The sequence below is a fragment of the Vulpes vulpes genome, chromosome 12 (genome assembly GCF_048418805.1).
Source record: "Vulpes vulpes isolate BD-2025 chromosome 12, VulVul3, whole genome shotgun sequence".
In the NCBI taxonomy this organism is placed as follows: domain Eukaryota; kingdom Metazoa; phylum Chordata; class Mammalia; order Carnivora; family Canidae; genus Vulpes; species Vulpes vulpes.
The window spans coordinates 94,169,178-94,195,408 of NC_132791.1; the positions used below are offsets into that span (position 1 = coordinate 94,169,178).

The window sequence follows — 26,231 nt, forward strand, 5'->3', positions numbered from 1 at the left end:
CTTGCTCTCTGAAACAGTCAAAAAAGCCAAACAAACACGAACCAGAGCAAAAGCCCGCGTCCTCCCCAGCTTTGCTTTCACGTCTCGCTTCAGTATCAAGCAAAGTCAACCCCCCCTGGTGCCACCGCAGCCCTCGTCCTGGGCAGGCTCACCTAGAGCATTCACGGCATCACTGCCTCCAAGCCAACTCGGTTACTGAGGCAACTAAGTTTTCTTCCCAAAGGTTCACAGGGAAACAGCCCTCGGGATCCCCTGGTAACCGTCCCCGACCCCGGTGGGGAACGACAACAGCACAGGACTCGCTGTCCAAGGCGGGCGCCCGCAGCCGAGGGAGGGGGGTCTGCTGGGGGCGCGCAGCGTCCAGTTACATTCCTGACCCACTTTCGCATCCCTCCTCCCCCTCCCCCTCCTCCCCCTCCTCCCCCTCCTCCCCCTCCCCCTCCCCCGGGCAGGCCGCGAGGGCTCCTGCGCACCCGGCGTCGGGCTCTGCGGGGGGCCCGGAGGGAGCGCGCCCCGCCCCGCCCCGCCCCCACCCCCCCACCCCGCCGCCCCGCCCCGCCCCGCCGCGGTCACGTGGGCCCGCGAGCACCTGTCGGCGACCTCGGGCCCTCCCGAGCCCCTCCCGGAGCCCCGCGCACCGTCCGCAGGCCCGGCCCGGCGGGGAGGGGGGGGGCGCGGGGTCCGAGGGCCACGGGGCCCGGGGGAGCCCCCGCCCCCCGCCCGACTCCGCTGGAAACCCGGGCTCGCGGCGGGCGCGGGCGGGGTCCGGGCGGGGCGGGGCAGGTACCGGGGGGCGGGGGGCGGGGCGGGGCGGGGGCTGCCTTCGCCGCTGCAACTTCTGAGCGCGCAGAGGAGCTCGGCGACTTGGCGTGCGCCGCGCCCCTCCCCCGGGCGGCCGGGTGGGGGACAGCCCCGGGGGGGCGGGGGCTGGGGGGAGAGCAGCCCTGGGGGGCGGGGGACAGCCCGGGGGAGCTGGGAGGGGGACAGCCCTGGGGGTGCGGGTCGGGGGGGGACAGCCCCTGGGGGATGGGGGGACAGCCCTGGGGGTGCGGGCCGGGTGGGGGGGACAGCCCTGGGGTGCGGGCCGGTGCGGGCGGAGGGTGCTGCCCCAAAGGGCCCGGCTGCCGGGGGTGGGGGTGGGAGGGTGCCTCCGCGCGCCCCCGCCCCAGCCCTGGGCCCCCGCGTCCCCCCGCGCCCCCTCCGGCCCGGCCCTGCCCGAGGAAGGGGCGGAGGGCGGCGGAGCCCTGGCGACGGCGGGGGGGGGGGGTCCCGGGGGGTCCCTGGGGAGCGGCCCCAGCATCTCGGCGGCGGGTGCGGGTGCGGCGCCCTGCGAGGCGCGGCGGGGCCCGGCAGCTCCCCTGCACCGCCCCGGGGGGCCGAGTGTGTGAAGGTGACCCGGGTTCGCGGGCCCGATGGTCCGGAGCAGGCGGGGGGGGGGGGGGGGGGCGGGGCCGCGGGGGCGGGGCTGGCAGGAGGACGGGGGGGGGGGGCAGGGGGGGAGCGCCCCGGCCTGGCCCCCGCCGCGCCCTTCCCTTCCCGGGGAGCAGCTGTGCAGTCCCTCGGCCTCCCCGGGCCTCCCCGACGCTCGCGGCCTCCGTGTGACTCACTGTGCCCGGCTGAGCTGGAGGCTTTAATGGTGCCTTAGGAGATGGAGGCACCTCGGGGTGTCGGCTCTGCAGAGGCACCGGGTTCCTAACAGTGAAAGTGAACTACCTGCGAGGAGAAGCCGGTCACCGGGCTCAGCGACTTAATTACATGCATCTTAATTTAAAGAGATTTACACGCTCCCTGAGGACAGCTGGACAGTTACACTCTGGCGTGGACCTGGCAGTTTTTAACTGGACCCCAGGTGTGTTTCGCACTCAAATCGGGTGACCAGTGTTCCCTGTTTTTAACCTCAAAAGGTTTATTCTTTTACTTCTTAATACGAAAAAAAAAAAAAAAGTATTCCATCCCCTTCCTCGGAGATAGTTGTGAAACAGCATAGTTTTCCAAAGTGGTGTTGCACAGAGCACTGGGTCCCCAGTAGGGCCCTAGGTGATGCTTGACAAAAGCTTCTGCGGTGACACACCGCATCTCATCTGCCCCAGATGGCCCGAGTTTTGAATTTTAACATCTCTGATATCCTCTTTGATGGCATCTTAGCTTTGAGTCCTAGTTTTCCTCGTGGCACGTGAAATAAGGAAGTTTGAGAAATGCTGAGATAAACAAGTTTTACAACAAAGAAATATCTTTGTGGCAAGACTTTCCAGAATCTTCCGTGCACTTGTGGTGTTTGTGAATCACTGAGAACTTACCGTATGCAAACTTTCCTAAATGTGTCTGTCCCGTCACTGGTTTTTGTGAGTGTGATTGTTCATATTAGTGTGCCTTTCAGGAAATGCTGCTCTAGCAGCTGTCCCAGATTTGAACACAGTTCAGGAAAATGTTCACATTTCAAAACAGTACCTGAGTGTGATCAGGAGTCATGAAACGATAAACAAAATTGGGTGTCATTACACAAAAGAGAGAGACCATAGGAGGAAATAGCCACAGTCAGAGCTGTTCATATTCAGCTGCATTGGAAACTGAATCAGGACCATTTTAAGGGAACTAGGCCCAGTGAACATTTCTGATCATCAGAAAATTCATGTTTCTAAAATATACTGTTGCTGTTACACTACCTCCTGCATTATTTTGACATGTAAAGTTGATAAAAATGCCTTATTAGACTGGCAATAAGCTACTAGCCAGTTACCCCAAAGAATGACCCCAAACTCATTATTGAAAAATAAAAATGGTGATGGGTGTATAGAATTCTACATTTAAAAAAGAAGGAAAGGGGGACGCCTGGGTGGCTCAGTAGTTGAGCATCTGAGCATCTGCCTTTAGCTCAGGGAATGAACCCCATCCGGGGAATTGAGTCCTACGTCGGGCTCCCTCCGAGGAGCCTGCATCTCCCCAGCCTGTGTCTCTCATGAATTAATAAAATCTTTTTCTAGAAAATAAAAAAGGGCATCTGGGTGGCTCAGTGAGTTACACGTCTCACTCTAGATTTAGGCTCAGATTATGACCTCAGGGTGTGAGATGGAGCCCTGGCCTTAGGCTCCACCCCCAGGGTAGAGCCTGCTTAAGATTCTCTCTCTCCCTCTCCTACCCCTCCCGGTGCTCTCTCACTCACACTCTTTCTCTCTCTGTCTCTAAAAAATAAAAAAAGAAGCAAGCAAACACATAAACATTTCCAGAGAGATGAAATTTAGCAGAGGAAAAAAAAAGCCAATCATCTCTTACCAAAGGTCACAAAGTCGGATTTTTATGGTGAGTAAAATATTCAATATTTACCGCGTCAAGGTGTGCATCACGTACCTTCCAGGTTCTAGACACAACAGTGGGCTTCGATGATAGACGAGTATGAGAAAATCTCCCTCCATAGAAGTTTGAATCTAGTGGGTGGGGTGGATAAGTACAATAAATCATTGTAATACAATATGACATTGAGGCTCAGAAAGGTTGATAACTTACCCAAGGGAACTCAAGTCAGGATTTGACTGGTCTGATGATTTCAAATACCCCGCTCTTTTCTCTAAAAGACCTGTTCCCATGGGATCCCTGGGTGGCGCAGCGGTTTGGCGCCTGCCTTTGGCCCAGGGCGCGATCCTGGAGACCCGGGATCGAATCCCACATCGGGCTCCCGGTGCATGGAGCCTGCTTCTCCCTCTGCCTATGTCTCTGCCTCTTTCTCTCTCTCTGTGACTATCATAAATAAATAAAGATTTAAAAAAATGTTTAAAAAAAATAAATAAATAAAAGACCTGTTCCCATCTGCGCAGATAACATCATGAAGATGTAGTACTTGAAATTCGTTAATCATAAAATCAAACATATTGAACCTCAAGAACCAGAAAGAACTGGAGAGATGACACAGGCCAACCCCTAATTTTACAGGCCTGGAAACAGACATAGAGAAAAAAATGGATTTGCTCAAGGTCATACGGTTATCTAATGACTGAATTAAGATTAGAATCAAGGTTTGTTGACTCTCACTTCTTTGCACTGTAAGGTGCTGCCCTACGGTAAGACTTACAGTGAGGAAAGCCTTAGCAGAGTCCATTTCTACCCTGGTGTGGTGGGGGCCCATCTCCGTAAAGGCCTAGGGCAATTGTCGAATCCGTGATAAAATGCCCCATGACTAAGCACTTATTTAAAGAAATATTTCTAAGAGGAACTGCAAGGGGATTTCAGCTGAGTTCCCTAAAAACAGCTACTATCCTTAAAAGCTGAAGATATATGTGATAAAAAATAAATATGGGACATTTGGGGAAATTTGAACCCTACATAGTAGAGACTATTAAGAAATTCTTGTCACTGGTTTAAGTATAAGTGAATTTACGATTAATGCTGTTTTGGAAAAGGAGTTCTCACGTCTTTGACATGTAGAGTGAAATATGTGCGCTGAAATGATATGATGTCTGGTACTAAAATACCAGTGTGTGTGTGGGGGGGGACGTGAAGATTGTAAATGGCATAAGTTGCCATACACCAGAACTAGGAGGTAGGTATGTGAGAGTTTGTTATGCTATTATTTCTACTTTTGCATATTCCCAGGGGGGGAAAAAAAACCAAATCTCTTCATAATGTTGAAATACCTTCTTGTTGGAAGTGTCAGAAAGTTATTTTTCCTACCAATTGAGTCAAGGTCAGGGAGAAGTGTAATCAGTAATTTTAATTGCTGACATTTGCATAGGCTAGCACCTTATAATTTACAAAGTGTATTCACACCAACACAGACCTTTCCTCACTCTCCTGGATTAGTTGGGGTCTGAAGTTGAAGGCAAAAGATCTCGATTGTGCTGTCTGCAGAGCAATGTCTGAAGCTCTGTCTGAAAAATAAATTTTCTTAGCACTCTTAAATGGTAGTAAAAATCCAAAGGATTTCCAGGAATACTGAAGGTAGCGGGGACGTGCTGAGCTTGCTCCTGCCTTGCGAGATTTTTCTCCCCCTTCATTTTAGGTCCACACAAGGGGATGTGCTGTGATTTATCTCAGCTAGCTAACATTCTTACTACAAAATAGTAAGCCAGCCCCAAAACCACATTATCATGGAACCTATAATAGTATTAAGGGCCTCTTTGTGGCTAAGAAGAGTTGGTGTATTACTGTTTTTATTATAAGATTTATAGAGCCAGTTTATAATACTGTATTCTTAATTGTATGGGTAATATATTTAAAACACATGTGGTAGCTACAGTTCTGGTTCTATTTTTAAGTAACTTTGTTTGTTTTTTTCCCCCTCTTCCTATTCATTTAAGGTATACCTGCATCTGGAAACTATCAAAATATCACAAAGACAACACAATGAATGTGGTTAATTAAAGGGATAGACACCATGGAGGTTATAAGCAAGATCATTATCATTCAATAAATATTTTATTGGCAATACTTATTGTTTTGTAGGGAGCTGGAAAACTGTAGCATGGGTGGGATTTCCAAGCACATGGAAATGAAACTAGTTTCCAAAGGAGAATCACTTCTTAGGGTCGGATGTTCAGGGGAAAGCAGTTTTCTCTCACCTTGTTTAAAATGCAGAGAACGCTTTCAGGATGTGCCGAGCATCCCTTCCTGCCTTCCCATCACGTTTGTGCTCAGAGTCCATGGTTCCCAGTTGGTGGCTGAATTTGCCCTCAGGGACACTGAGTTATTGCAAGGGGTCAGAGACGCTTTATGTGCATCAGACGCTTTCTGTAGACTGAATAATAAAACGACTGGCATAGAAATGTACTCAGGTCCAAATGTAGGTGTTTGTCATTAACAAACTACAAATGCATTGAAGAGCTTTTCTAAATTTATACTGTCACTCTGTTCTTATATATCTCTCCAATCAATGAGTATTAAAAATATAGCGACTTTCTTACATATGGAGGGAGCCGAAAGCTAGACTCAGCTCTGTAGGTGCAGTGAGAAGCTCTTCTTCATACATTTGGTAAAGCAAATTCTCTCTTTCCTCAGACTAATTCTATGAAACACATAATAATTTCTTGGTTTCATTGTATAGCATACACCACAGGAGATAAAAAGGGTGCCAGGGATAATTCAACACACTCGTGGATGTTTTATCCTTTGGCTCTCAGAACTGGGAGTTTTAGGCATACCTTCTTTGGTGTTTGTTTTTTTTTTTTTTTTAAATAATTAATGTATTCACTTTGGTGCTCCAAGCCAAGAGGAGTTTTGCCAATCTATACACACTATCAGACCTGAAATATCCAGAATATAGACCTCTGCAGGAACTTTTTACAGTAATGGAAACTTAAAATTGGGTGAACCTTGTCAGCAATGCAAATGTTCAGAATGTCTCACAAGGCTCCTAATACAGAGTAAATTTCTATTCTCTAAGTTTCTCTGCTTGCTCTCTATACACTCTCCCTTCAGCAGGGTTTTATTTTGTGTTTTAAGGGACATTAGTCTTGGATTACTATAGCGAGTAAGCAAGCAGATGGCATCATTGCTGAATTCCAGGGTGAAGGACGACACACTGAGCTCCCAGATCATAATTGGGGGTGGAATTAGTCGGAAGAGTCGTGTTTATTAACAAATGCTCTTCATTTTATTTATTCTCTAATAATTATTTGCCGTTGATTAAGCCCTTACTCCGCACCTGGCATGTTATGTTAATCTTCACAACAGCCTTACCCGCTGACTATTATTATTCTTCCAATTGACAGAGGAGGAATTTGATGCTGAAAGGAGTTAACTCACCTAAGGTCACGCAGCCGGTAAGTGACAGAATGAGGATTTGAACCTAGGTCTGACTCCAAATCCTCCTTCCGCCAGCAGAGAATCCTCACTCACTCTTCCAAGAGGAGCCTGGACCCCTGTGGGGCCTCCTCAGCAGCTCTGGGGTCTAATGACTTAAGCACCTGCCCATTCTTATCTTTGGAAAGGCGAGAATTGTGTAAACTGAACCAAAATAATGACAGCTGTTTCCTTAGACCATCCATCATTAGTCACTTTTTCCTTTATCGCTTCCCAGTGAATACTAGGTTAGTAAGTGGCTTAGCTGTTACCAGGATCATCTGCACACTCCATGCACAGATGGCATTGGGCTAGTTATGACTTAACCTAATTATCGTGGCCTTTCTAACTTTTCACTTCCCGAGATAGTCATCAAAAAAAGCAGAGATTTTGAAAGACTTATTTAGACTACCTTAAGGAAGGGGCGGGGGGGATTATTTTTGAGGCAAATGAGTCCTAGCTTTCCTATAGAAAAGGAGATTATTTATTATTTGTCTAAGTAGAAGTTAATTAAGAGGATATTGCACACAATAGCTATTAAGTCAGTAATGACATATGGAAGCCAAAAGATCTCACTATTGGACACATATGGCGGCTGAAAAAAATGGGGCATCTTCTTGGTTTGAGTTCACCACTAGCCTCTCTTGAGTGCTTGGATCCGGATTCACTCTCACCTCTAAACTCTTTTTAGTATCTCCAGCCATTTTATCATCAGCTAAGGACTTGTCTGGTCATCTTCCTTGTGTCCCTCTCGTTTTGAGATGGAAGCACATGAAGCCTCTCCAGTCACCCCTACTTAAAATCTAAGAGGATCGTTTGCCAGAAATAAACACTTTCCCCTCTCTTATTAGGAAGACAAAGCCAAATGTAGGCAGTCAGATGGGCTGATACCTTACAATATCTCCCATGCGCTGCATAAATCTTCACCACTCCCCTGGTACAGAAGTAAGAGGGAGCCACTTCTATTTGGGAGTTGGGAGAAAGGCGCGTGTCTCAGCAAGGCCAGAAACAGTGGTTTCTGGGTCGGCTGCAGTGAGGCAGCATGCAGAGCACATGCTAAGGGTCGGGTACCGAGCACCCACAGCAGCTGGCCCTGGAGGTGGGGGGACAGGACGACACTGCCTCTTAACGCAGCTAACATCCGCCCCTTGAGGGGGCTGCATACTTTGTGGAAATAGCTGAAAATATAGTGAGTTTAGGCCCTAATAACTGACTGCCTGCCGGTGGCAGAGAGAAGCCAGGGTCTCCCGTATGTAAAACCAAGACAATGAACAGGGCCTTTGCACACCCGGGACCTGTTACACCTGCTTGCCTGGGATTCTAGCTCTCAGCTCTGCCTTTGGGAAAGAGTTCAGCTTTATAATACTGTTTGCCCTCTTGCCTGAATCACAAAGAAATCCAAGTAAAAAGGTGTGTCCATGTTTTCCCCTCCCGCCCCCCCCACCCCCCCGTTGGTTGATTTAGGCTACAGTTGCAGCTTACACCATGCCTGTAAGGTTTTTGTTGAAGAAAAAGCAGTAGTTCAAGCCACAAATTCAGCTGCTGAGATGATTTGCTCTTGCTGTTGTTCTTGACCAGGTGAGGTGGGTTAAATCCTTGTCAGCCAAACGCTGATTTGTTAACCCTTGTCCCAGGTACCAGGCTCAGATTGGGTCTCAAAATAGACCAGGCACACATGGCTGATGAGGCCCCAGTCGGCAGAAGGTAATGTTACACCGTATATGAGAGGACTTCTAGAATAATCACTGCTGCCCTTTTGCTCCAGAATCTAACTCGGGTGCATTAAAAAAGTAGAAAGTCCTCAAACAGTGGGAGGTGTAGTGTGTGTGTGTGTGTGTGTGTGTACTTTGCTTGAAGTTGGTTAAACTTCCACCCAGCTTTGGAAGCTTCTAATAAGCAATGACAGCCTTTTCTTTTCTTGCTTTCCCTTTTTGGCCTTAGAGGGGACAGATCGCCACACAGACTTTCTGGTGGCCATTAAGAAGGACAAAACCCTTGGCCGAAGCTTGTGCCAGTGTCTTGACAATGCAGGGCACACCCTGGGGCCCGATCGGCCCTGGGGCTCCAGGGACAGGCCCACGTAAGGAGGAGGAAGGCCCCGGGGGAAAGTTGATTATCCAGGCTGAGTGATGCTGGTTCAAGGGACAGGAAAGCCTCATCCTGGAAGAAAAACGGTCAGGATCTGCTGAGCTGTGTGCCTGCTGTCAGGTCCCCTGCCCCTCCCCGGGCTGACCCAAGTCTCCTTTGCCTTCTCTCCCGGAGAGCTGCCCCTGGGAGGGAATGTGCTCGAATAGGGAGAGAAGAAAGCAGGAAGTGAGGAGTCACAGGCCCGGCTTCCTGGCCAGGCTGCTGACTCACACAGCCATCCTTCAGGCCATTTCCTTCATTTCTCTGTACCTCAGTTTCTCAGTTAAATGAAAGATGAAGATGGAATTCCCCCCCAGGCGTCGGGAGCACCTAATTAATGTTTATGTTTCTCCGAGATAACCGGGATTAGGAGGTCCTCTTACAGCAAAGCATCATTATGGGGACGATTACATCTCAATTGTCAAGTCTAGGTGTACCCCGAATCACGAGCCTTGAGAGTGGTGGGGCCATCGGTTCCCACTGTCCCACTCTGCAACCTGCACCCCCAATCCTTCCAACCCCTCCCACTGGGAGGAGGGCTGGGGGCTTGGCCTGGGTCTCTTGCTCCACGATCTGTTGGTAAAGGGAGGACAACTTGAACTTCTCTTGGTCATTCCAGAGCCTGGTAGCCCAGAAGTGCCTGCCAACAGGGGCTGGCTGGGAGGGGGAGAAAGAGATTGAGAGAGAGACAGAGACAGAGAGAGACAGAAAGAGACTGAGAGAGGGATAAGGAAGGGCTAACCGAAGCCCCTTCAGGCACAGCCCTCCAGGTTCTTTTAAGGAATTGCTGTCCCTTTGTACTTGATTTTCTTTTCTCCTTTCAAGTGTTGACTTCATTGTTTGGCTAGGGTGAGCACATCACTTCCTCTTTGGGGGGGTCTGTGTTTTGTCTCCTGCTGGGTCTGAAATGTCCTGTCGTCTGTTGGGTTTTGCTAGATTGTGTGTGTGTGTGTGTGTGTGAGGGGGGTTGTGGGTTGGTTGGTTGGTGTCCCGGAATCGTCACTGTTCCACCAGACCTTTGCCACTTCTCCTACCTCCTGATTAATGACGTGGTAGGAATGTGCAGCACCCCCCCTCCCCGCCCCACATTTAACCAACAGATATGCATTTGTCTGTAACTGCTCTCTGGGTTCTGTTGCCTACAAAGGGAGTTCCCCTGCAAGGGCAAAAAACCAACAAAAGCCCACACTGCTGTTATCTTTTCTTCCTGCTGTGCGGTCAGGTTGCTCTGTTGCTTTGCTCACTATCAGAACGTTGCTGGAGAGTGGATCGCCCTGCCTCTCATCCAGAATATGGTGCGAGCCCCAGATCTTTTCCCCTGCAGCGTTTCCAACCTTTCCATGACTCCTCATACACGACTTTTTCCATTCCTGGAAGCAGCGTTTCTCTGCTCTCATAAGTACATTTTGGTTGATACACTTGGAATTTGTTAACTCATTCCACAAAGCGTTATTTACTTAGTGCCATGTGCCAGGCACACGGGACGTTGGGTGTGTGATAGGAATCGTGAGAGCGAGTTCCTGTTCTTGGAGAGCAGCGTGTGGGCAGGGCAGGGTGGTGGAGGTGCAGGGTGGTGATGAGAGGGGGAGGGGGAGAAGGACTCGCAGGCTCCTAAGTTAACAGTGCAAAGAGAAGGGTTTCTGAGGGTACCTGGGATCTAGCACTAATGATATTTATACTATCTACAGTAGATTATTTATTATAACACAAATATTTCCCTGAGGTCTTACAATGTGCCAAGCACTGTGCTAAGTAATCTCAGTTAACCCTTGCTCTGCCCTTTGTGCTGAGTTATATTGTCATCCTTATTCTGCAGATGTGGGATGAGACACTGGAGAGGCTATTAATGAGTGCAGGGTTGTTAATAATGATTTCAGACTTAGGCACAGAGGCTATGCTGTCCAGAGAAAGAGAAGCTTGCCAGGGCCCTTTTGGACGGGGTCCTGGCTCTACCTGTGACAGCACTAGACACTAAGTCCTGTCCCTACATTTCCCGGAAAAAGGATTTCTTGTGTTCTAGGAGGATATTGGGTGGAGTTGCGTGTTTTGAAGCACATCCATGCCTTTAGTAGTAGGTTCCTCTTAATAAAGTCCTACCCCAGGGTTGTCTTAGTGAGCTCTCCGTTTGACTTAGGAAAAACTGGAGCCATTCTGCTGGAGTACCTGCTTGGAAAGGGATTTTTGGGGTGATCCGCGTGGCTAAGGAGCTCCGCTTTTATCTACTCATACAGAAAGAAGGATCTTTCAAATATATTTAAGACTATTAAGATGACTTTATAAACCCCAAATGAGCATCACTGAGGTTGATGTGCTTGCCAAGGTCATCATATCCCAGACACTGCATTCAAGGGGTGCATCCCAGTTCTTATGATTTGACTTTTGACATAATTTGCTGCTGACTGCCATCTTTACAATGAGTGTGTTCTCTTGATTACCTGGCTTTTCTTCCTATCTCTCTGGGCCGTGCTTTGTCTTTCCGTATTGGTGCTTTCCAAAGGTGTATTCTCTTGCCCCAGGGCACTCTCGTTTTCAGCCATATCTCTCATTATCAGGGCTTCAATCATCAGCTTGATGTGAATGGCTCCCAAGTTATCTGTCTCCAGACCAGCTCTTTCTCCTACGGTTGGAACCCAGCTAGTTTGTGGGGCTCACAGTAACGTTAGAGCCAAAAGGTCTAACACTGAGCTTGTCCTCTTTACCCGAAACCCTCCTCTTGCACCCTCTCTCTGTGAAGGCAGCTATGGGCCATCCATCCATTCGCCCAAGTCAGGGGACTTGAAATCACCCTTGATTCTTCTTTGTGTCACTCTCACAACCTCTCTTCCTTCAATAAGTTCTGTTGTTTCTCTCCACAATTTTTTGGATCTTCTACTTTTTTTTTTTTTTGAAAGATTTTTATTTATTCATGAGAGACACACAGAGAGAGGCAGAGACAGGCAGAGGGAAAAGTGGGCTCCCTGCGGGGACTCGATTCCCTGGACCCAGATCACGCCCTGAGCTGAAGGCAGGCCCTCAACTGCTGAGCCACCCAGGGGTCCCTTGAATTTTCTACTTTTCCCCCATGCCCTCACTACCACCTTAGTTCATACCACCATCCTCATCAGCCGGCCGCCTACAGTAACCTAAATGCTCTTCCCTGCGGGGATTCTTGCTCCTGCCAATCCATTCTCATCCAGGAAGCTAGAGGGAATTTCCTCAAATGCAAATCTGATGTGTGACTCCCCTACATAAAATTTTTCAATGGTTGCTACTGCTCTTAGGATAAAATTTAAACCTATATAATCTGGCCCCAGCTTTTGCTATATTCCCTCACTTTACGTTCATAATTCTCCAACTTAACATGCTACATCTTGCCCATATGGTCTTTAGGACATGTGGATCCAAGGCGCCTGGGTGGCTTAGAATTAAGCATCTGCCTTTGGCTCAGGTCATGATCCCGGGGTTCTGGGTTCGAGCTCCCTGCTCAGTGGGGAGTCTGCTTCTCTCTCTACCCCTCCCCCTACTCATGATCTCTCTCTTACACTCTCTCAAATAAAGAAAATAAAATAATAAAATCTTAAGAAAATAAAATAATAATAATAATAAAGGGACATGCTGATCCATCAGCTTGTACTATTTTTCTATGTCCTTGTATGCTTTTACTTAGTGCAATGGGCTGAATTGTGTTTCCCAAACCATAAGCTGAATTCCTAACCCCTAGTACTTCAGATTGTGAGCTTATTTGGAGATCAGGTCTTTACAGAGGTAGTCAAGTTAAAGTGAGGTCAATAGGATGGGCCCTAATCCAATAGGATTAGTGTCCTTATACAAAGGGGGAAATTTGGACACAGAGATGCATGAAGAGAAAATGATGTGAAGACACACAGGGAGGAAATGGCCATCTACAAGCCAAGGAGAAAGGCCTGGAACAGATCCCTACTTCACGGCCTCACAATCTTGCCAACACCTTGATCTCAGACTTAGAGTCTCCAGAACTGAGAGATAATAAATTTCCATTGTTTGAGCTACCCAGGCTGCGGAACTTGGTTATGGCAGCGTTTGCAGACTGATATACCTGGATGATTCCTATTCATCTTTTGATCTAAAGCTCAAGTGTCACTTAGCTATGACCTCTTAGACTGGGCTAGATGACCCTCTTCTGGGCTTCCCTGAATCTCTTGCTCATCAGCACCTCCTTCTTTCTAGAAGAGTGTATGTCACTCTGTTGTTTTTTTAATCTGTGCTGCCATAGGCTGAGCTCTATGAGGGTGAGACAGACATACCTTATATACCATTGTATCTCCAAAGCCTTGCACTTAGTAGGGTAGAATCCTGTATTAGGTATGCATTGCTGCATGGCAAATGACCCCACAAGTTAATAGCTTAGACAGCAAACTTTTTTTTTTTTTAAGATTTTATTTTTATTTATGAGAGAGAGACAGCAGGGGGAGGAGCAGAGAGAGAAGGACAAGCAGACTGTGCTCAGCACAGAGCCTGATGCAGGGCTCCATCCCCGGTCCCTGAGATCATGGCCAGAGCTGAAGGCAGAAGCTTAACTGACTGAGCCACCCAGGCACCCCAACATAGTCCTTTCTACCTTTTTTCTCCATTCAACATTTTTAAATGTTTCTATTTCTAATAATCCAATTAAAAATTTTCTGTTTTTGCATATAATAACAAAGTAGATACTATTAAAAAAAATTTTTTTGCCAGTTACAATATTTGCAAAGAGGAAGTTTTTGAAAAGTCTTTTAAAGGATACATTAACAAAAAAAAAATGAGAAGAACATTGGTGTAGCTAACACCCAACATTTATTGAATGCTTGTTATTTTCCAGTTGCTAATTTAAAAAATATCAATGTTTTATCTCACTTATTTCTCAGAGGAGCTCTCATAGTATCCTCACATAATAGTTGAGAAAAAGAACGTGTGGAGCAGTAAAGCAACTTGCCCACTCCCATATAGCTAGCTAATAAACATGTATATCTGATTCTAATGTAGGCACTTCGACTCAAAGTCTGTCCCCGTCACCTTTATGTACATTTTCTCCCTGAATCTTTTTTTAATTAAGTTTTTAAATTATTTGAGTATAGCTGAAACACAATGTTACCTTAGTTTCAGATGTGTGACATAGCGATGCAGCGTCTCTGTACTGCGCTGTGCTCACCCCAAGTGCAGCTCCTATATCACCACCATGCCACGCCATTGCATTATCACGACTATGTTCTCTATGCTGAACCTTTTATTCCCATGACATATTCAGCCATAACTGGAAGCCTGTATCTCTACTCCCCCTCACCTATTTTGCCCATCTCTCCTTCTGCTTCTACTTTTTAACACTCCTTTGCAAAGATTGCCTCATTTCCTTCCCCAGCAATCCCCAAGGCTCAAGAAATCCGACATGAGTTTCTGGAAAGTCAGAATGGAAGGGCTCTATTGGTAGGACAAACATTTCCAAATTCTCCTCCATTTTACTCGGTGTCTTAGAACAAGCTAGCGGCAAGTAACAAGGAGAATTTGAGGCCAGGTCCGTCTCCTGAGTCTTATCCTGTGCTCTGTTCCTTCCCGTCAACAGGGAAGCATTAGAGCTTACTGGTTAGAATATGGGTCCTGGAGGCACCCTGGGTGGCTCGGTTGGTCAAGGCTCTGCCTTGAGCTCAGGTCATGATCCCAGGATCCTGGGATGGAGCCCTGCATCAGGCTCCCTGCTCAGTGGAGAGTCTGCTTCTCCCTCTCCCTCTGTCCCTCCCCTGCTCATGTGTGCTCTCTAATAAATAAGTTCTTAAAAAAACAAAAAAACCAAAAACGAATATGGATCCTACAGGAAGTCTTCCTGTAAGCCTCAGCGGATCATTTGTAAAATGGGAATAATAATGGTACCTACTTTACAGGATTCTTATGAGGCCTAAATGAAAAAATCCATACAGAGTTTGGCATATGACAAGTGCTTCAGTAAATATTAGCCATTATTATACCATCTTCGCCTATATTTTATTGGATGCAGGGGAGACAAATAGAAAAGATTCCTTATTAGCCATGTCAGTCCAGGATCTGCATTTCATCATTTTTGTATCCTAAATCGGCAACTCCAAATGTTGGTTTGTTTTCTTGTACCATATCGTTCTTTGTTTCCTGGAAGTAGAAAGCTTGCTAAGAGCAGTTCTGACGATTTAAGATTTAAGGCGCATGTGTGTGGTGTGTACTACTTACCTGATATTTTGCAGAACGTTCCTTACTGGCAGCTTTTGGCAATAAGACTCTGTTGGTAGAGCTATCCCGTGAAGATGGGCTGAGCGGAGACCCCGGCCCAGACTTAAGACAACTGAGAGACACAGAGACAAGGAGAAGTGGATTCTTTTAGGTTTTGCCTGATGCTGGCAAAAAACTTAGGCTGGGACAGGGATTGAATATTTCTTGCATGAGTCATGGAGAGTAAAAGGTGAAAGAATGGGGCATGTTCTCCTTAACTATTTGGATAACTATTTGGATAAGGAGAGAAGCGAGAAGGGAATTTTTTTAGGTGGGAATCAGCATCTGAGGAGGCTAACCACAAAATAAGTCAACAGTTTGCACATTTTCTGGAGTTCCTTTTGTCATGTTGCTTTTTGTTGAATTAACGACTTTGTCTCTGCCAATATCTTCTTGAAATTGAGGCCAATTAAGAGTAATTTTGTTTGAGGGGCACCCAGGTGGCTTAGTCCATAGAGCGTTTGACTCTTGATCTCAGCTCTGGTCTTGATCACGGGGTGGTGAGTTCAGGCCCTGTTCTGGGCTCTGCACTGGAAGGGGAGCCTACTTTAAAAAAAAAAAAAAAAAAGAAGGTAATGGAAGAATAATTTAATTTGAGGATAGAACTAGATTACAATTTCCTGAGATGATGATTGGAATACTGAGATTTATTTAAACGAGATGCAGGAATCCCTGGGCAACTTTCTCTGCACGTGTTGTATCCCATGGGGCTGTGGTGGGTGCCCTCCCTGACTCTAACCTGCCACCTTGCTGCCCAACTGCGCAGCCCCCCCTTCTAATTATTCCAAAGGCAAATTTTCCCTTAGGAAATAAGGGAGTTCTTGTATTTTGCTGGAGTAGAGTCCAACTCTCTACCTAAGCCCAGTAGCTGAAACAGGTAGCCAAAATTTCCTTTGATTCTCTTCTCCACACACAAATAACTGAAGACAGAAACTTCAGATAAGGTCCCAGGCAGCTAATGGGTTTTTCGTGGCACAGACTGAGTAGAAGGAGGATCCTGAGTGGCTTTATTTAATTCCAATTCCACCTTTAGTTTACCAAGGAAATGCAGAGTTGGAGCAAGGAGGGCGGGGACAGTGCTTTGTTTTTCTGCTTTTAAAGTGCTGAAATGCTCTTTTTCCCTCTCCTTCCTCTTTATCACTTGGCCCTGACTTTCCTTTTGCAATCTGGGGTAGCCCTGCCACTCACTATGCCTCCCTCCCAATGCATGCCGCAGGACATCCTTTTCGTCCAATGAAGGCAGCAAAGGCAAGGCTGGTGTTCCTGAAAACCCCATTGTGCTTACTAAGGACGAGTTCTTAATTTGAAAGTTCCATTGCATGACTTTAGTTGTATTTTCTTAGCTTTTTGCCTTCATCTTGTGAATTCTGGGTCTAGGTTCCAGAAGTCAGATATATCCAAATGAAGGCACGCTGGAGAATGATGGATTTTAAGAGAGAAACAGGATCCAGTGCCTGGACTGGTGCCCGATAAATGTTTGAAGTGACTTGGGTACAACGACCTCCCCAAGCTCTGACAGGTGGGCTTCTGACCTGCCCATCCTTACAGAGGGTCCGGCATGGGGGGTCTCAGAGTTTGCATGGCATGAGCTCATTGCTTACCCACAAGGTTTTTATTTCCCGACTTTTCGGTACTGTACTTGCTCATTCTCTTTTAACTTCCTGCCCTAGATCACTGCTGTAGCTCTTCATTTTTCAGAATAAGAATGTAGAACCAGAAGTTAGCAAGGGAAATTGCTCAGAAAACATTGGCCTCTGGGGCTTGGAATCCAGGGTGGGGATTCCATTTCTTGTCCTTCACGGACAGGGGATACCAAGCACAAGAGGACTGCTTGCTGGGGGCAGGGGGCAGGAAGGGGATAGATTTCAACAGTAACACGTACAGACATGTGGACTGCCTCAGAAACAAGGCCCTTGCGGAAACTCACTGATGGTGTTTAAAGCATCTCAGTCTGTAGGGCGTATTAACCTTCTAGAAAGGTGTCTCCTTTCCAGAAATAGATGACAAGCTTATCGTTCCCAAGCCCCAGAGAAAGGCAAGGAACTGAAGATGGACAAAGACAGTTGGAGAGCAAAGACACCTTGACATAGGTACACATGGGTTGTTCACATTCTACCCAAGAATGGACTATTTTTACAAAAGCCAACAAAATGTAATACTTGAGAATCTTTAAGGAGCCATTTTGTTACTTTCCAGTAATTTCTGCCCTGGAAACTTTGTGTTGGTGTGTTACCCCAGAGAACTCATCTTTTTAAGGATGTGTTCATTCACTAAGGCGTGAACTAAAAACTTTATAAGAAAATTTCCTTAAATGGCAAGGTGGAGGGACGCCTCGGTGGTTGAGCCTTTGGCTCAGGGTGTCACCCCAGCCATGACTCCTGGGATCTAGTCCCACATTGGGCTCCCCAGCCCACTTCTCCCTCTGCCTGTCTCTGCCTCTTTCTGTGTCTCTTACAAGTAAATAAATAAAATCTTAAAAAGGAAATAAGTGGCAAGGTGGAAAGATCATCTGCCTCAGAACCATGTAGACCAGAATTGGAGCCATCATTTACATGAGCAATGTGATGTTTGATACATTTCTTGACATCTGGGGAACTTGGGTCCCTACTTTTTTTTTTTTTTTTTTGAATAGGATGTGTTATGTTTTTATATTTAAGATTGGTCTTTAAGGCTCGTCCCTTAATTTTGAAACGGGACCAACAATATCCTCTTCAAGATCGTCATTGTGAATCCATGAGGGAACAAAAGTACAGCAAGTGCCGCCAGCAGACTCTTAGCTGATCTCGGTTCCCTTTCTTTTTGTGTTTATTACACCCGACTGCAGGTGTGCCCCGCCGTACACAATGAAGGGTTGTGCACACACTGATTTTCATTTAAGGGCTTTAGAGTCACTCTCTAAGGAACTACCAGTGACTTACATGGCAGGAGAAAAACCAAATTCATAAAGCCAACAGCTTCTTTTGTTCATATACATCTTACCTACCACATGGCAAGACTTGCAAAGAAACGAATGAAAACAACCGAGCTTCTGCCTTCAGAGCCCTTGGTCTGTTGGCTCCAGCCATGTGAAGTTGCCATTCCTGTGGGACAAACACAGTGGACCGTCAGCAGTTTCATGTGGTTTGACCTGGTGGTAGGAGTCAGGAGGGAGATGTTGCTAGTCGGGGGTCAGGAAGGCTTAATAGAGGGGGGTGCTGTCCAACACGGTAGAAGGGCTTTCAGAGCCCTCCCCACCTGGATTTCTTGCTCTACACTTTTCTTGCTTCCAGCTTTCAGCACCGCATCCTAGTCCTTGGGACGGGTACTCAGCTGTGCGGGCATTGACCTTGGTCTTCTGTCCAGCCAGCGTAGGCTCCTCTTCCTTCTGACTCTCCCGGATGGACTGGGTCCCGGAACCCCTTCCTCAAGCTCCCCCATTTGGGGATGTGGGTGGGGTACCATTTTAGGAGCAGAGGGCACTACTGTGTTTGCCGAGGTGGTGCTGGGGGATTGGGCTGTGGCCTGTGATCCAGCTGGGTGGCTGCGTGGGGCTCTGTCTTAGAATGGGACCTATGGGGTTCCCTTTCTGATCTCTTACTCAGACCAGGGTCTCCTCTCAGGGCCCTTCCTGTCTGGTGAGATGCCCTGCCCTTTGCATTGGGCCTCCTGCATGCCGACTACACTTCCAATTGCCTCTTGCCACACTTGCCACTATCTTTTTCCTCCTGAGAGGGACTCCCTCCCTCCCAGCCACCACAGGGAGTCTGCCTCTCTCAGCCTGAAGAGTACCAGCCCTCTCCCCTGAAAGGGTGCCAGCCTGCCTCATCGGCCCAGGCCACCCCTAAACAGGACACCTGTAGGGGAGTAATGGAGATAAGAGAGAGGCAGAGCCGTCGTCCTTCCATTCACCCACCGCCGGGTTACTGGACTCTTCTTGGGGCTGGGTGCTGGGCTGGTTGCCATGGGGAGGAGCTCACAGTCTGGTAGGGAACTTGTTCTCTGAACAAACGTCCGGTACAGGACGCTGAGTGCTAGGAGACAGATGCACGCAGACGAGGGGATATCTGACCAGCAGACACAGAAGGGTAAAGCTTCTAGAAGGGGGATCTGGAGGACAGAGAAGGGAATTCATTTGTTGTTTCTTGAAGCCAAGATTGGTTGGGCCACTACTTGGTGTCAGGCAGTGTACCAGGCACTGGGGGCGGGGGCGGGGGTAGTGATAAGCAAAACCAGATTAGGTCCTGCCTTTGTGGAGGTTAGGATCTGTTGGAAGAGGTGGTTATGGATCAAATAAACACAGTGAATACTTACAAATTGTGAGAAGAGCGAGAGAGCAGGAGGAGAGCTTGCAACAGAGCACCCGGCTGCTTTGTGGAGTGAAGGAGGATTGGGACAAGGGGGGTGTCACTTGAATTGAGTTTTGAACAATAGACCCGAGTTAGCCAGGTGACATTGGCGACTGGGACAGAAGCATGCTGCAGAGGACGCGGAGCTCAGCCCCGGGGATGCAGGGAGGCCAGGATGAGGATTTGTTGAGGCTTTATCCTAAGAATGATGGGAATCCAAGGTCAGGTTTTAAGCCAGGGGGCAGGGTGGGCGCAGCGCTGGTGACAGGATCAGATTTGAATTTTGAAAAGGCCTCTCTGGCAGCAGAATAGAGGATTACAGAGAACAAGTATAGAGGCAGGAAATCAGTATTTATTTATTTACACATAATGGATCCTATTGTATGTATTGTTCTGTAACTTGCCTTTTTTTTTTTTTTTAACTATGTCATGCTGATCTATCCACCTAACAATGCATGTAGCCGGCCCAAAATTTTGTAGTGCAGATGGAGAGGCTATATCATGGTTCATAGTTTATTTCTAAATTATTTCTAAGCTTTCATTTTCACAAACTACTAGCTGGAACATCCTTGAACATGGGTGTGGCAGGTGGAATGGTGAGATAGTCCCAAGACTCCCAATCCTGTTGCACTAGCCCTGTGGTATCCCCTCCCCTGGAATGTGGGCAAGACCCATGAACAGGATGGGATAGAACTCATGTGGTTGAGTTAACAGATTTGGAATATTCTGGGTGGGCCTGTTTAAACAGACGACCTCTTAAAAGGCAATCCCTGAATGGAGGGATTTGAAATGTGAGTGGGCTGCAGGAAGGTCATGTAGCAAGGTCACATGACCCCCCAGGACCCGAGAATGGCCTCTAGCTGTTGAGAGTGGTTCATCTCTGACAGCTATGGAGAAAATAGGACCCTTCCTCCTACAACTGCAAGGAAATGAGTTCTGCTAACACCCCGGGGGGAGCCTGGAAGCAGATCTTTCCTGGGTTGGACCTCCAGACAAAAACACAAGGGGAGGCATCTTGACTTCAATTTTGTATTGAGGCCAAGGACCCAACAAAAATATACCTGACTCCTGACCCTCAGAAACTGAGATAAGGACACCTGGGTGGCTTAGTCGGTTAAGCGTCTGCCTTTGGCTCGGGTCATGAATCCCAGGGTCCTGGGATCCTGAATTGGGCTCCCTGCTCAGCAAGAAATCGGCTTCCCTCTCCCTCTCCCCCTGCCCCTCCCCTTGCTCATGCTCTCTCTCTCTCCCTCTCAAATAAATAAATAGTATTAAAAAGAAACGATGAAATAACAATTTTGTGTTGATTTAACTTGTTTAGTTTGTGGTAACTTAGGCTCAATAGCAAACCAGTATCATGACTATTTGAAAACATCTTCCAGTATTTCTATAGGATAGGCATAGAGAAATGGATTGCCTGGGGTTTGAAGGTGTGCTCCTTGAAATTTTAATTATTTTAGTTCATTTTTGTTAATTTATTTTTAAAGATTTTATTTATTTTAGAGAGTGTGTGTGCACGTGCATGTGAGCAAGGGGAGGGGCAGAGGGACAAGGAGAAAGAGAATCTCAAGCAGATTTCACATTGAGTGTGGAGCCTTGGGTGGGACTCGAGCTCACAACCTTGAGATCATGACCTGAGCTGAAATCAGGAGTAGGACACCATTGTGACCGAGCTACCCAGGCGCCCCTCGTTTCAATTTTTAATAAGTATTTTCAAATTGTTCCCAAAAAGGTTGCACCAACTTCACAGTCCCACCAGTGGACAATAAAAGTTTCTCTTCTCCTATGCTCTCACTGATTATCAGTGTTTTACATTTTGTACATCTGATGGGTAGAAATGGAATCTCATTTTTGTTAGAAGGTGCGTCTTTTGGATACCTATCAATCTGTCCATCTATCTTTACATTTAGCTACTCATATCTCTTGCTTTATCCTCTGTTAAATTTGTGTGTTTCTTCTGTGTTTTCTTCTTGTATGAAAGGTTCTGGTGTGTGCTAAGTGCTTGATAAATGTTAGCGATCAAGAGTGATTTACAAGGGATCCCTGGGTAGCGCAGCGGTTTGGCGCCTGCCTTTGGCCCAGGGCGCGATCCTGGAAACCCGGGATCGAATCCCACATCGGGCTCCGGGTGCATGGAGCCTGCTTCTCCCTCTGCCTGTGTCTCTGCCTCTCTCTCTCTCTCTCTGTGACTATCATAAATAAATAAAAATAAATAAAAATTTGAAAGGGAAGACTCCTGGTAAGGAAAGACCTAATCATGTCAGAAGAAAGAATTGCCCATAAAACTTTAAAAAAAAAAAAAAAAGAGTGATTTACAGGAATTAAACATAACCATTCTAGTAATCTGTATGACAACTGCTGCATATATTTTATTTCAATCTGACTTTTATGAAAAAAAAAATCCCAGTCTTTTTTTTTTAAGTAGGCTCCACGCCCAGCACCCCGAGATCAAGACCTGAGCTGAGATCAAGGGTCAGAAGCTCAATCAACTGAGCCACCTAGGCACCCCTAAAATGTCCCAGTTTTAAATGTTGGAAACAAATTTAACCAATTAAAATGCCAATAGGGTGGGTCCCACAAAACTCATTTTGTGCAACCCTCTCTTCTCCCCGCTCCCTCCTTCCATTTCATTATCCCTATGCCTTTCTTAGTACATTGACATTTATCCCTGTTGAATGAGTGGGTAAGTCTTGGCTATTTTCCTATGTCTGAAAAGAGTTTATACGTAAGAATCATCTTTCTTTTAAGGATTGGAAGAACTCACTTATAAACCTATCTAAATTTGATGCTTTTCTTTAAGTGGGGAATGTATGTTTTTGGCTGTCTTTTCAATTTCTTATCTGGTCATTAGTCTGGTCTGGTTTCCTACCTTTTTTGGAGTCAATTTTGACATTCATATTTCCTAAAAATTATCCTTTTCATCTAGGTTTCCATATGTGTTGGTATAAACATTTATTTTTACTTTATTTTATTTAATCTTATTTATTCATGAGACACAGTGATAGAGGCAGAGACACAGGCAGAGGGAGAAGCAGGTTCCCTGCGGGTAGCCCCATGTGGGACTCAACCCCAGGATCTCGGGGATCACATCCAGAATCAAAAGCAGACGCTCAACCACTGAACCACCCAAGTCCCTAAATGATTTTCCTAATACATTTTGAATTTTTATTGAACCAGTGGTTATGACTCTTGTCATCCTTAATATATTTTTTCATAAAATCCCATTTTATTTGTTTGTGGAAAGGTTATGACACATATGATACAAAATTCAGTACACACACAGGGTATGTAGTAAAAAATATATATACAGGGACACCTTTGTCCCTCAGCCGTCAAGTTCCCTTCCCAGAAACAACTGTAATCTGTTTCTTGTGCAACCTCTACTACAATTGATTCTAGAACATTTTCATCATCCCAAAAAGAAGTCCTGTGCCCCTTAGCTGTCACTCCCCGTTTCCCCTAGACCTCTTCAGCCCTAGGCAGCCACCAGTCTTCTTTGTTTCCTGATTTGCCCATTTTGTACTTTTCATATAGAAGGTATCATGATTATGTGGTCTTTTGTGACTGGCTTCTTTTACTTAGCGTAGCGTTTTCAACATTTCACCATGTTGGAGCACATATCAGTACTTCATTTTTTTTTTATTGCATTGTGTGGATGTGCCACATTTTGTTTGCCCATTTGTCAGCTGATGGATATTTGGTTGTTTCCACTTTTTGGCTATTAAGAACAACGCTACTGTGAACATTCTTGTACAACTTTTTGTACAAATGTTTTCATTTCCCTGGGAGTGGAATGACTGGGTCCTGTGGTAGCTCCATGTTTAACATTTTGAGGATTTGCCAAACTGTTTTCCACAGTGGCTGCACCATTGTAAATTGCTACCACCAATGTGCAAGGGTGCCAATTTCTTCACCTCATTCCCAATACTTGTAATTTCCCATTTAAAAAAAATTATGGCAATCCTAGTGGGAATGAAATGGGATATTATTGTAATTTTAATTTACATTTCCCAAATGAGTATGATGTTGAGCATCGACCTTTTGTCTATCTTTGGAGAAATGTATGTTCAGATCCTGTGCCCATTTTTCCACTGGGTTATTTGTCTTTTCATTGTTGCATTCCATTGCTTTCTTGGGAAGAATTTTTTTACCAATTGCATTAAGTTTCACTGCCACTCTCCCAATTATTTAGACCTGCTCCGTCTGAAATACAATGCTATATAATGTGTATGTAATTTACGTGTTTTTTTTTTTTTTGCAACCACATTAAAAGCAGCAAGAAGAAACAAATGAAATGCATTTTAATGGTAGGTTTTATTTAACAAGATATGTTATTTAACCCACAACATCCAGAGTAATATCATTTCTTATGTGCACTCTATACAAAAATTATTTACACACTTTTTTCTTTGTATTAAGACTTTTAAGGGTATATTTTTACATTTACAGCACGTCTCAATTTAGGATAGTAATAAGCTAAGTGCTCGATAGCTTCAGGTGGCTATTGCCTATCATGTTGGACAGTACGTACTCAGACTGTACCATAAGATTTATAATAGTAAAAACTATTGTTTTGCTTGTTGCTGTTTCTGATATTCCACATTTTCATGTCTACCAGTCATATTTTGGAATGGGAAATTGAAGAAATTCAAATCTTGTGGCCTCTCTCTCTTTTTTTTTTTTTTTTTTGATTTTATTTATTTACTCATGAGAGACACAGAGAGAGGCAGAGACATATCTAGAGGGAGAAGCAGTCTCCCTGTGGGAACCCCATGTGGGACTTGATCCCAGGACCCCGGGATCACGACCTGAGCCAAAGGCAAACACTCAACCACTGAACTACCCAGTGCCCCTCATAGCCTCTTTTTATTCCAGGCAGCATAAAGCCAGTTTTAGAGATGGTGTTTGGGACTTGGAGGAGGGGCACACAGAGAAAATCAAGAACCTTTGCGGAAGAAATCAGCTGTTGGTCTCTTGCAGTGGTATAGCTGAATGATTGCTGTAAGGAGGAAGGTGGTCATTGGAGGAGGAAAGGGGGGGATATATTCCAGACACAAAAGAAATCACACAGAAGTAGCTTAGTTGGTCAATAGGGTGTGGAGAATGAAGGAGAGCGAGGAGATGAATGACTCAGGACTGCGCTATGTAGAACCTCAGAAGGAGTGGGTTTGGGGAAGATGGTGAGCAGTGGGACCCCACTGAGTCCAGGATGCCAGTGTGACATCAGAGGGAACAGCAGGCTGGACACGTGGGTGTGGAGCTCAACAGGTGGATGGAACCATGGAAGAGGGTTGGGAACTTCTCCATCGAGAAGTGATAGTCCCAGATGGCCCCACGGGGAAGGGATGGCTGGTGCTTTGAGAAACTACAGGGTGTGTGGGAAGGAAGAGGCAAGACAACACTCTGAGAAGGAGTCACCAGGGGAAAAGTAGGAAAATCAGGATAGTCTAGGGTTGGAAGAAGAAAGTGAGCCATCTGCTTGAAATGCCCTAGGAACATGAATCACACAACCAATGATTCCTCTACCTCACCTGTGGAATCGGAGAATGAGAAAACCGTGATTTCACGTGTAAGAATGTGAAGATTACTAATGCATCTAACTTGGAAAGACACTGTGCATTTTGGGTCTCTGAAGAGAAAATTTATTACCCAGGCTGTGTCCTTGCTGTCTTCCTCGGACCTGGCTGGTCAAGGGGTCACTTTGTCATAGTCCTCCACCCGTTAGGGTTCCTTCCTCCTGGAATGTGAGTTTCTAGTGAGGAGGACCTCAAGTGTTGGTCCACTGCCCTAGGCCAGCCCTCAGGGCAGTGGAAGCACATGATAAGCACTCAGTATCTGTTGAATGGATGGAAGCACTAGGGTCACCTCTTCCAGGCAGACTTCCCTGGCTCCTGCTCCACCCAACCTGGTTTAGGCTCTGCTCTGATGTGCTCACATGGAGTCTGGGCTTCTCTTGGGTCCAGCACCTTTTACACTGGGTTGTAACTACCTTTCTGCAAGACCACCTCACTGTTCCCAGTGTGGGGCGACACTCCTTGCCCAGAACAGACCTGCAACCAAGGTTTGTTGGATGTTGAGTTGAAGGAGGAAGGTGGGAAGTGAGAGCCACTCAGGGAGGAGTCCTTTCTCCCTGTGACTCCGGGAAAACATGCAGGTCCCGTGGAAGCAGGAGGCAGCCACACTTCCAAAGTGAAGGCCCTGCCTGCACCTCTGGGTATGTCATTTCCAGGTGTATCTGCTCCAGACCAATGCCCGTGAATCTTCCTGGGAGAAGCAGGTAGTTGGAATGTCCCTGGAGGGATAGGCCGAAAGATAGATGGCCCTGGAGGCTTCCCTGGGGGGGAGAAGCTAACATCCAGACACTGGCCTAGCTGATTTTTATCCATCTGCTTTTTGGTGAAATTGTGTGGTGCAAAATGTAACCATTTAGTTGCTTAATCACTGGCTGTAAAACTATTTTATTTTATTTTATTTATTTTATTTTATTGATTTTCAAAATTTATTTGAGAGGAGCAGAGAGGGCGAAGGAGAGCATGAGCAGCAGGGAGGGGCAGAAGGAGAGGGAGCCAAGAGGATTCCCCGCTTAGCAGGGAGCCCGACGTAGGGTTCGATCCCAGGACCCCAGGATCATGACCTGAGCTGGAGGCAGACGCTTAACCCATTGAACTACCCAGGTGCCCCTTAAACAAAAGCAGTTTTCACTCAACTTGATTTTGGTGAAGTAATCATGAGAACTTCAATAAACTTTGATGTAAGCACTGAACATTACTTAAGAATAAATAT

At 46.5% G+C, this 26,231-nt stretch overlaps 1 long non-coding RNA gene across 3 annotated transcripts in view; it reads left to right on the forward strand.

The window, feature by feature from the left end:
• Positions 1 to 612: 612 nt before the first annotated feature.
• LOC112920471 (uncharacterized) overlaps positions 613 to 26,231 on the forward strand; it is a 30,525-nt gene continuing 4,906 nt past the window's right edge. The window contains exons 1-2 of one of the 3 annotated variants that reach the window (XR_011995697.1): positions 613 to 899; positions 1,646 to 1,849. This is a non-coding gene — a long non-coding RNA (uncharacterized lncRNA). Of the gene's footprint in view, positions 900 to 1,466; positions 1,850 to 6,698; positions 6,750 to 26,231 lie in introns of those variants that run through there. The other 2 variants (XR_011995696.1, XR_003235073.2) reach the window with 2 other exon arrangements.